This window comes from Lactuca sativa, chromosome 8, assembly GCF_002870075.4.
Source record: "Lactuca sativa cultivar Salinas chromosome 8, Lsat_Salinas_v11, whole genome shotgun sequence".
NCBI classification, from domain to species: Eukaryota; Viridiplantae; Streptophyta; class Magnoliopsida; order Asterales; family Asteraceae; genus Lactuca; species Lactuca sativa.
Genome location: NC_056630.2, coordinates 25120530 through 25133417, shown reverse-complemented (window position 1 = coordinate 25133417; position 12888 = coordinate 25120530).

The following is a 12888-nucleotide window of genomic DNA, read 5'->3' as shown; positions in this document are numbered from 1 at the left end:
TTAGAATAATTAATCACCAATTAAAGAATACACATTACAGAGTTTACATAGAACTTGGTGCTCATAAAAGAATTGGAAACCTGTTAGTTACAACAACTAATTTGTTTGGTGTAGATCAAGACTTAATTACTAAAATTTGTTAATCCTAAAGATATATGATCAAATTTTAACAAAATTGAGAGAATGGTAATCTTCAATTGAATCAAAAGTAAAGAGTTACAAGGTATAAATAATTACAAAACAGAGAATGACCTCCTGTGATTAAGGAGTTTCCTATCACAAAATTTGACTAATTTAGGTTCCTATAATTATGCACAAGAGTTAATTAGGTACAACTAATGTACAACTATTACCCCCATTCAAGCTGATTGGTGGGGGACCAACACGTAGCATGCCACGAAAACGTTCAAATAATGGTCGTGGAAGACTTTTAGTAAATATGTCAGCCACCTGAAGCTTGGTTGGTACAAACTTTGTGTATAACCGACCGGATGCACAAGCTCACGGATGAAGTGGTAATCAATATCTATGTGTATTGCTCGTCTGTGAGAGATAGGATTTTGGATAAGAAATAGAGCACTTTTGTTGTCACATAAAAGAGTGGGTCGATCTGGCTGTAGAGCATGTAGTTCCCTTAGAAGATGAGTAAGCCATATGATTTCTGCAGCTGTGTTGGCCATTGCCCGATACTCCGATTCACAACTTGATCTAGAGACGGTTGGTTGCTTTTTGCACTCCAAGAAACAAGATTACCACCCAAGTAGATGGAGTAGCCATATGTGGATCTTCGTGTCTCAATGCATCTAGCCCAATCTGCGTCTGAGTAACCAACTAACCGAGTTGTAACGGGCTTATCAAAGGTAAGACCATATGACATTGTACCCTTGACATAACGAAGAATGCGCTTTACCAAATGGTAATGGGATGTAGTAGGAGAGGGAAGAAACTGACTGGCTTGATTTACCGCATAGGAGAGGTCTGGTCTCGTGACGGTGAGATATTGTAGAGCTCCTACTAGTGATCGATATAAGGTTGGATCATGAAAAGGTTCCCCTTAGGAGTTGAATGATTCAGTTGTGTTGAGAGGAGTTCCAACTGGTTTTGCATCAAGTAATCCGACTCGAGATAGAATATCATATGCATATTTCGCTTGACTAAGGAAGAGACCAGTGTTTGTGTAGATGACTCCAAGACCCAAGAAATAGCTTAGTTTGCCTAAATCTTTGATAGCAAACTCATCATGGAGCCGATTAGTAAACTTTTTAATGAGGGGGACATCATTACCTATCAAAATGATATCATTAACGTAGACAAGTAAGTAAAGAATAGTCGAGTCTCGTTTAAAAATGAAAAGAGAATGATCGGCCCTGCTGCATTGAAAACCCATGTGAATAAGAAATGTGCTAAGTCGTTGAAACCAAGCACGTGGAGCCTATTTAAGTCCGTAGAGTGCCTTTTTAAGGCGACACACATGATTTGGAGCATTTGGATTGACAAAACCAGGTGGTTGTTCCATGTACACTGTTTCTATAAGATTACCATTTAAGAAAGCATTTTTTACATCAAGTTGATGTAAATGCCAATGATGGATGGTAGCAAGAGTAAGAACAACCCGGACAGTGGAAGATTTAACAACTGGACTAAAAGTAAGAAAGTAGTCCAATCCAGGCACTTGGGTAAAGCCCTGAGCAGCGGGCTTTGTATCGGTCAATGGAGCCATCTGATTTGTATTTGGTACGATAAACCCATTTAGATCCCACAACATTTGAGTCTTTGGGACATGGAACAAGGACCCAAGTTTTATTTTGATGCAAGGCAGTCATTTCTTCTTTCATAGCCAACACCCACTTTGTTTGTTTACAGGCTGTTTTGTATCCTTTTGGGTCTTTGGTGGAAAACAAAGCATGATGAAGCTGGTTTGTAGAGAGAGTGGCAATATTAGCTATATGCCTTGGTTTAAAAACTCTAGACTTGGACCGAGTGGTCATATGATGAACCGAAGATGATTGTGAAGTAATGGAGGGAGGTGGGACAGTTGTGGTAGTTAAGACTAAAGGAACCATGGGTGGTGTAGAGTTGTTTGAAGGCTGATGAATTTGATTGGTGGATGGGACATTTGTTTGTGATTGTTGGCGGTTGCGACAGGAATAAGTAATAGGGTAAGTAGTGGAGGGTGAAGTACTAACAACGTTGGAAGGTGAAGAAATAGGATAAGACATGCATAAAGTGCATGGCAAAGAAGTGGGAGAGCATGCATGAGTGACAGTAGGTTGAGTAGAAGTTCTACACAGGGGATCTGAAGATGTAACAAAACCAGGAGAATCATCATAATTGGAGAAGACAAGAGTGGCTTCATCAACAGGTGGAACAATACCGCTAAACGGAAATGTATCTTCATCAAACTGGGCATGTCAAGTGATGTAAACTCGAGAAGTAGATGGATCAAAACATCTATAGCCTTTATATTTTGGACTATAACCAATGAATATACATGTTGTACTTCCTGGAGAGAGCTTGTGTCGAGTGTAGTCCCTTAAATAGGGAAAAACTCGACAACCAAAAATCCGGAAATTTGCATATGATGGTGGTTGATGAAATAAGATCTCAAAAGGAGACTTGTTGTCAAGCACCGGTGTAGGAAGTCTATTAATTATGTATGTGGCTGAAATAAATGCATCAACCCATAATGTTGCTGGAGCATGCGAGTTGAAAAGCATAGCAAGACCTGTTTCAGTTATGTGTCTATGCTTGCGTTCAGCCCTACCATTCTGTTCGGGTGTATATGGGCAAGAAAGACGGTGATGAATACCGTATTGTTGAAAAAGTTTTGAACTCGATTGTTGGTGAATTCCGTACCGCCATCGCTTTGAAAAGTCTTAACTTTGCATGAAAATTGTGTGGACACAAAGGATAAGAAGGATATTAAGACATTGTAAAAATCAGATTTAGCCTTAATCGGGTAAAACCAGGTGAAACGGGAGTGGTCATCAATGAAAATGACATAGTATAAATATCCTTCTTTGGACATCATTGGAGCCGGTCCCCAAAGATCACAATGAATTAAGTCCAAAACATTTAAAGAACGTTTAGTGTTTTCATCAAAAGGTAAACGACAAGCTTTTTTGATAATTGACAAGAAGAGCAAATGCCTGGTTTAGGAAACAATGAAGTAACACATAAATGTCCCAGTTTATTTAATAGAGAAATAATGTTAAATGAAACATGTCCAAGACGACTATGCCACTTTTCATAAGAAGCCTTAAGATAATGAGATGAGACAGTCGCCATAAACGCCTTATTTCCTTGATGAATAATGTAGAGACCTTTGTCATGCTGCCCCCGAGCTAGAACCTCCTGTGTTTGTGTTTGTCGATCCTGAATAGTAAAAGAATGATTAGTAAAATGAACATCAACAGGAGAGTCCGAGGTGAGTTTACTAATGGATAAAAGATTCTTGGTAATGTGTGGAACAACAAGAACATCTCGGAGTGGAAGTCCGTTGTTGAGGGAAGAATGTCCCACACATGAAACTGGTAAGGATGAACCATTACCAAAAATTACATAATCATTACCCGGATGTTTGGTGGAGGAATCAAGACCATCAGGTGAAGACATCATATGAGCTGTCGCCCCAGAGTCCACATACCAATCTGGAGCATTTGATGTAACATGACATTGGGCTTGGAAGGCTTGAGCAAGATTTGCATCAATTGTAGGAGCTCGTTGAGCAAAAGTAACAAGATTAAGGCGAGTTGTTGCATAATGCCCTTCTTTCCTACATAATTGACAATGAGGTGGACGTCGACCACACCCACAAGAAGATGATGGCCCTCGGACCCGACCACGTGAACCGCGAGAATAACCAGCAGCAGATGACCCTCGAGAATAACCAGAAGCAGAAGAGTCAGGCCCGGAGTAGCGCTGATGAGAGACAAAAGCTGTCTGTGGTGTTGCAGAACCATGGATAGACTGAAGAAAAAGTTCGTGGCTTTCAGCATAAGCAATCAGATCACAAAATGTCGAACAAGGATGAACAGCACGATGGGCGGTTGAAAAAGTCTCATAAGAGGGGCCTAGACCGCATAGGAACCAGTGAAATTTGTCGGTATCTGCGACCGGATGTCCAATCGCAGATAGTTGATCGCAAAGAGTTTTAAATTTGCGACTAAAATCTGCAATAGTAGAGGAACCCTTTTGGAGTTGTCTAAGAGAATCACGTAAAGTGTGTACACGCTCAACTGAGTCGTGACTATAGGCGGCTTCAAGAGCACGCCAAATCTGTCTAGCAGTAGAGAGACCAATGGCTTCTGCCATGGCTTCTTCTATTAAGGAAGATTGAAGAAGAAGAATGACTTTCTGATCAGCTTCTTTCCAGGAGAGGTGCTCTGGATTTGAGACAGATTTACCCTCGATAGTGATTACATCTGGTGGTAAAGAGCTAGTACCATCAAATTTTTTAACGGTCATCAAATTTTTTCCTTTCGCTTTGTTTCATTCTGGCGATTCGTTTCATTCCGGCGATCAATTGTCTCTAGACGGACAACAAATAGTAATTTTCGTCTATTACTGTTTATGTGGCAGTGGCGCCAAATAGTTTTTATGTGTCAGTTAGTTATATTCTGTTGTTCGATAGTTCGCTTCAGCCCTATGGCGAATTGTTTATTCGGGGATTAGTTTTCTTTTGGCATGTTGTTGTTTCATGATAAAAAGAAAAGTATGTTGTTAATTTGCAATGTGACATCGTGCTGCCAAAGCGGTGAATTGTTTATTTTTGGTGAGTAGTTTCTTTTCGATAATTATGATTTGGGATGAGGGTAACAAATATACGTATGCTGTTTTGGTTTAAAAATATAAATATACTACTACTTTGGGATAAAAATAAAAATCTACTATCTTTGAGATAAAAACAGTAGTACTTTCTATTTTGGACTAAAAATAAACTATGTTGATGTACCCACCAATTTAAAACACCTATATAATACATTAAAGAGGTACTAAGGACGATGAATGGAATTTTTTTTTCAACAAATAATTCTGTTATGACAATTAGATTCTTTTTAATTCGAGGCCAATAGGTTTCTTTTTTCTAAAGGTATTGTTTCAACAAAATGGAATTTTTTTGACAATATCACACTAAAAAGATTGTAATATGTAGGTTCACCGAGCACACAAAGCATAGAAACCGCACTATACCAAACATCACAACATAAATGGTTCAAATATGAAATAAATTACTAAAAAAAATAATATACAATTAATGTTAAAAATGTAAAATATAGACCACGCTCAAAGTTTACAAAGCTATAAGAACGAAATAGTAATTAACATTACAACAAAACTCTCACAAGTCTAAATATGGAGTTGGCATTAAAAATGCGAACATTGATAGATATTTCGTTACTTAAAATTGAGAATTATAGGTTGATTTTCACAAATAAAATTTATAAGCCGTTTTCTTATAATATATTAAGAAATGTTGACCAAAAATTAAGGTTTAGACTTTGTAATATTAATGTTTGACTTAAGCTTACTTGGAGTAGTATTAAGGCCACATCGTCCCTTTAAGTGGGTGATGTAATACTTAATCCCATTCCAACCATAAGTTACTTTTAAGTCAAAAGTAACAAATAACTCAATATAAATAATAACACATTATACTAAGTAACATCCACCTATGAGTAAATACATAATATTTGATCAAAATCATGTTATAATGATTAATATTTTAAGGTGTGCATCATATTTTATAGAAGCTAAATTTGAATCAAGAAGTGTAACAATTAATACAAGAAAAGTAACCAAATTAATGAAATGTTGAATGTTATGGTAGGCTCCCAATTTCATGCTCCTTTGTAATGTCCTCTTTAGGTAAAGCTTAATATCTGCAAGTGGAGCATAACCGAGAGGTGTTCAATCAACTGCAATATTGAATATGTAATAGGTAAAGTTTTAAAAAGTAGAATGTAATAATTGGAATAGTAAATGCAACAAAAGTACATTGCCATTTTTTTTAATGATGTGCAGAAAATCCAAAAAAACAAAATACTTAAAAACATACTAACATTATTTACACATAGATACTGCAAGTCCAAATCTGGTCCAATAAAAACAATTGATGAGGTCAATTAACAAAGAAATTAGGACTGCAATTTGCACTGAAAAAGTTATTGCATTATACTTCTTAGTTGGCATCAGATTATAAACCCCATATATGCTAATGTTAACAAAAAATGTAAAGGTTGCAAGTAAATGCCAAATCTTGTATATAAATCTAGCAAAAGAAAAAGGAAAAGGAAACTGGGTAAAAGAACGATACATTAGAATTTATAAAAAAAAAAAAAAAAAAAAAAAAAAAAAGTCGGGGATTATACGATTTTATAATACTAATAATTAGGATTCATTATAAGATCAATGATATCTTAATACAAAAATAAATTTATATTTTTGACTTATCATTTAGTAAGCTTTATATTGTTTAACTTTATCTTTTATCGTGGCATGATCATAGACTGTTATAAGCTACTGATCAGTAGTTAGAACCTCTGATTTTTGGTTTTTGGGTTCTGAGCATATTCAATGTCGCTTTTTTTTCGTAACAGATGAAGATAACCTCAATAATTTACTTGGTGCTACGGAGCAACACACACTTGACCAGATTGTATTTCACAAATCAGATACATAGCAACAAAATACATGATTTGTATAGTCAAGGGCATTTAGAAGGGTTTTTTTTTTTAATCTGAACACAAACTGTTATTTTCAATCAAACCAGAAACAGACAACTCGAACCTTTATGAAGATTGGGCCAACACCTTTTAAAGCGGGAATGAGCAAATTGTTGATATTCTTAATTGATTAACCAAAGTTGTTCCTTCTCAGGCTTGTAAAGCTTGAAGAAAAGAAGTATCTCATCTTCTGTTTTTTAGGTGCTGGGAGAGGCTTCAAATTCTGAAGAAAAAAAAATATTTTCAGAAAAATCTAATAAAAGCTGGAATGGATATTTATAAAGTTTTAAAGATAATACTACCTATCCAATCTCTATCTCCAAGAGCAATTTCAATTCAGCAATGTTGTTTTTATTAGAAGCCTCCCTGAACTGGCCAACCAGCACACCCAAAGTGTTATAATTCCATTACAAATATTAATTAAAATTAAAACCAAATAACAAATAAGAGCATATAGATTGTGTTTCCTCTTGTGGTGTCAAAGGGCGATATGTATGATTCTGCCTCTATGGCCATATCAAAAATTGTTGGCATTGAAAAAGCATACTAAATTCTTTTGCACCTACTCCTGCAACCCAAAATAGACAATTGGAATACCTAAATTTACTAATTATTAACTAAAACATAATGCATGGGCCATCAAAACATAACACTATAAATTGCTCAGACTTTTAGAAACATAGAGAAGAAATCAGAGTATGAGTACCTTGAAAATGTTAAAGGGTATCTGTTTTTGGTTTCGTTTACAAGATTAAGAACTGTGTGGAGGAGGGAGCAGGAGGTTGACACCACAATGTTGTCTGCACAAATCATTCTTTCACTTTTGGAAGTTGGAACTTCCTTACAAATTAATCATTATTCTTGCAAGTATGATAAAAATATACCATAGTTTTCAAGAGTGACTTGTAAAAAAAATGATAGTTTTCAAGATCAAGAACTTATGACAGTATGCAAAACCGATCATTTATTTATCAAAACATTATAACCAGACTCCTAAAGAAAACCATAAATTTATACCAACGAAACCAGACTCCTACAGAAAACCATAAATTTTTACCAACGACATCCTGAAGAGACTCTAGAATCCCAACAGATTCAGCAATGTCATTAGCCCAAATGTTCCTTCCATCAACAACTCCAGCAAGAACAGGGAAAATATCAACACCAGGATGCAAAAAAGATGAATCAATTAAAAAAAACATACACAAGTGACAATAGATCAAATAGCTGAACAACACTTACAACTTTTGAATAAGTTGATCAATATTCATCCAGCCATCACGATTAATTTTAAAATTTATTAAATTAATAAGCAAATATTTCAGCCTCACTTGGGTTTGATGATCACTCATAAAGGGCATTATCAAACAATCAAGCCCTATTGAAATGAATAAAAAACATATAGCAAGCTTTTCTTGAGCAGACACATGTGCGATTATGGTTTTGAGAGGAGAAACAAAGGTAGAGAAAAGTAGAGTTGTAGGGTGTCGATCATCCAGTGTAGAAGGATGAGCATTTGATTGAGCACATAACACTTAATGGATGAAGGGATCTCCGGTTACCTTCTACAGCTTGCAGCGGCGGCGGAAGGAGAGTGGAGAGGGTGGTGGTACTGAAGGTCCACCGGAAACTGAAGCAAGTAACAAGAGAGATAGAATAGATGTGGGTTTGACGGCGTCTGATGTTTTGTCGAGGATGTTAGGGTTAAGATAGAGTAAAGATACGATGAGTTACATTGTAAGCTTAAAAAGATTGTACACCATGTTGCAATAGTTATACCTCTTAAATTTCAAGAAATAGGAAATATGTTTAATAATATAGTATATATATATATATATATATATATATATATATATATATATATATATATATATAAGCATTGAGGTGACAAAAGACAGTTGCACATGATCTAATTTTTTTTATTATATATTTTATATATTTTTATTTAAAAATAAAACTTTATAATAACGATAAGGACATTTTTTTTCTAGCTATTCCTGAGCAATTAAGGATATTTAATTCTTAGGACCGGTTATATATATATATATATATATATATATATATATATATATATATATATATATATATATATATATATATATATATATATATATATCGGATCTTGTAGGAACCCAAATTTTGGTAAGAATCGCAATGACAAATCTTAGAGGGTGTTTGGCTTAGCTTTTGAAAGCCAAAAAGTCCTTTTTGTAAAAGATGGAAAAGTCAGGATTCCATGACTTTTCAAAAAGATGTCATTTATTCTATAAGAAAAGTTGGAAAAGTCAAGATTACCAAACATCTTTTTGACTTTTAGAAGAAGATAAAAGTTAAAAGTCAGTTTAAAAGTTATCCCAAACACTCACTTAATTACTTATTTTAAAAATTGGATGGCGAAGATTTAATGTGAAAAAATATTTCCTAATGTTCAAAGACTATTTGTGAACCCCCTCCCCTTCATGACATTTGTCCGTCTTTGATTGTGTTTCTTTTTCTTCCACCAATTTCATTTTTTTACCATAACTTTTTTTTTTTAAAAAAGAATTTTAAAAACACCAAAGTTTTAATATTTAATTCTCCACAAAATGAGTACAACTATGAAGAATTGGTTGAATCATCCTCCTACGTAACGGCCGCAAGTCTGCTAGTCCAAGGATTACCTCTGCTGAATCGGGTGGCTCGCGGCTTGTTGGCATTGGTGAGGAATCAAATTTCTGAATATTCTGAAAAAAGTCTTGGATCTTTGATTACAACTTCGCCAGAACAAATCTGGAGGTCAAACGGTCTATTGGTATTTAGTCGGTGACGTTCCAAAATCCTTGTGTTGAACGGCAGAGATCAAAGAGTGTAGTAGCGATTTGTTTAGAACAACCATGGACTTAAGATTTGTTTATTCATAAGGTTTTTTTTTTCAACTACATGTTCGAAAAAGAAACATCAGAAAACCAAAAAAAAACCTTGATCATCTTCATCATGTTTATGTTCGGGATGTACCTTTTCATCAGTGTTCTAAAACTCAAAATTACGTTCTTCGGAAGCTTGAACATCAATAGAAAAGTAGAGAAAGATTGGTTTTGTGTGTGTCTTTTCAAACCGAGCCTTCAATTTTTGATTCTAGAAGATGAATGATAAACATATATTCATCTGGTTCATCCGAGAGAGAGAGAGAGAGAGAGAGAGAGAGAGAGAGAGAGAGAGAGAGAGAGAGAGAGAGAGAGAGAGATGGGTGAGCCCTTTCTTATTTTTTAATTAATAAAATATTAAAATAAGTATTAAAAATGTAAATATAAAAATAAAAAGACATTTTAATCTTTCTAGTTTTCTGAGGGACCAAAAAAAAAAACTAACTTAAAAGGATCTCAAACAAAAAAATCAAGGTTTGGACAAAACCTTAGAAAAAAATACATATCATAGGGACCATTTTTGCAGTTTGTCTAATGCATAATATGTTTATGATTCCAAACTTTTTATAATTGTTAGGCATCAAAAGCTTGAACCAATATTTAATTAAAAAAAGATGAAAAAATAAATTAAAAACACACACACACAAGAACCTTCAATGTCGTAGTATGAAATTTCCATGCCTAAAATCAGGTTCCCCACCATGTTGGATGAAATTTCCATGCCTAAACCGCCGCAACAAACATTTATTTAAAAAAAATAAAAATAATAATAATAAAAAAAAAAACTATTTCTCTGACTAGGTTTTGCACCAACTCGATATTGTTTGACTAAATGCATAATTTCAAACCAAAGTGTTCTATTGGATGATAATTCATATATATTGTTCGACTGAATGCATAATTCCATCAAATCCACCGCTTTTGATTTTCAATTTTGGAGTAGATTATATCTTGCCTTTCAAAAAAAGAAATTGAAATATTTGATCTATTTGATAGTTTATATTAAAAATGAATTATTTTGAGACATTTTATATAACCCTTTTTTTTTCATTTTCTATATTTTCGTCGATTAAAGTGTGGATAACTATTAAAGAATGTTTATTTATATTTATATAGACTAATGGTATAGTTATATAATAAAATTTAAAAAAAAAACAAATAACACAGTAATTTGAAACTTTTTAAAACATATATATGTATAACAAAAACAAAAAGGTTAAATAATTTAAAATTATTTATATAAAACTATAAATGTAATATGGAACATCTATACAAATCTTAAGGTCTAATATGAAAATATTTAAATAAAACGTGAAATGAAAATTTACCATCGGTCCAATTATTTTAATATTAATAAATGTACATGTCAACTAAATATTGGTTTTGATTACATATCTTAGGTGTGTGTATTTAGAATCCCCTTTAGCATATCGATTCACCATGAGAAAAACGGAAACACAGAGGTTTTAGGGGTTTTGCTCTTTTTATTACTTGATGGAAAAGAAATACCAATGAATGAGGACGAACACACCGTATTTCAATTAAACACATATAGGATTGATGATATACAGCGAAAACAGTCGCAAGCCGAGTAACTTTAGAAGGAAAAACTAAGAAAAACAAGAACAAAGAGTTTTCAATGTGCAACAAAATCCTTAAAATACATCACGCTTCATGAAAGAGATATAATAACATAATTCAAGTAGACTGTAAACACCTTTTAAACAATGGCGTATCTAGAAGAATTACACCCTTGATTTATTGTATAACATACGTCTTCTTCGGGGATTGAAGAGATACCGAGAATCAAACGTGGAGCAGAACATATCAGACCACACTGGAAGCTGAAGTAGAGCAAACAAAAAGACTGGGATGGCAGCTAATATACTGATAACAATCGGTACCCATTTCAACCCGTTATTGTACAAGACAAAGAAGCTGGCTGCAAAAGTGATCACCATCATGGCCAGCTAGTACTACAGAGATGTAGTATAGTGTTGCCTTGTGCGTTTGGGTGTGTAGTTGGTATCAACCTTATTTTGCCAATCTCATACAGTAGATTGTAGATACCAAGGTGACGATGCATGACAACTACATGAAATATGCTGTCATCATTCACATTTATGGCCGTTAATAGATGGGGATATACTTGAAAGAGTTCAATCAGAAATGTAGTGTTGCGGTGTTGCCCATTTCTACAGCAACAAATAACACTCCGAAAGGAAGTTTATAATTATTTTGAGAATCACTAGGCCCCTTGAATATGCGAAGTTGGTCATCCAATTTGAAAGTGGTACAAATATTCAAAGCCTTTTTTAGTAAATGTTGTTGGTGATTTTAGTGTTACCATGTCATTTTAAGTAACTCGAAATAACATGTGAGCTAAGGGGCTTCATAATTTGTACTTTAATATATGTATGAAGTAGTGCGGAGTGCACACATATATAAGATCGAATTAGAAGCCGGTTCGACGACTAGTCGGGGGTCCGGGGGCAGCGCCCCTGGGTCCGGGGTTTCCAAAGGGGCAGCGCCCCTAGCAGGGTCCAAGGGCAAAGCCCCTGGCAGCGCCTCAAAACCTCACCGAATTTTACATGTGGAAACATAATGGAAAACTCAATTTCTTGAGGGTGATTATGGTAAAACTAACGAAACTCGTTAGTTTTGATAACCCTAATCCGGATTAATATTATTTACTTATAATGCAACTAATGACGGCCTAACCCTAATGAAACCCTAATCTTGTTTAATATATAAACGACTCTTTTTATACAGAAGAGAGTTACGTTCTTTAACTCTCGTTATTCATCACACATTCACAGAACCCTTTAGCATATTGGCTTACATTTTCTGTGCCTAAAAACGTAAGTGTACACTTGGATTATCCTAAGCTGAATTTCTTGTAGCCCAGGCATAGGGTAGAAATATCAGTTCGGAAAATAATATTACGATCCAAGTAGGTATCGAGATCTCCACCACAAACCTAAATTTCCCAACAAATGCAAGGCTGGATCATCATTTTCTGAAGGCCCCTTCTTCATATGCAGCTTTACAAAAAACTGAAAGTAACGTGCACATAATATATAATGAAGTTAACTATGAACTAATTAATGGGGACAAATTAATGTACGTAGACATATAATTAGTTAACGAGTCGACATATATACTTACATGGATCAATGATTTTCCAAATCATATTATGTTTTGGTCTACTAAATGAATCAAGCATTCGAGTCAATTCATCGAGTATAATCATATAAGTT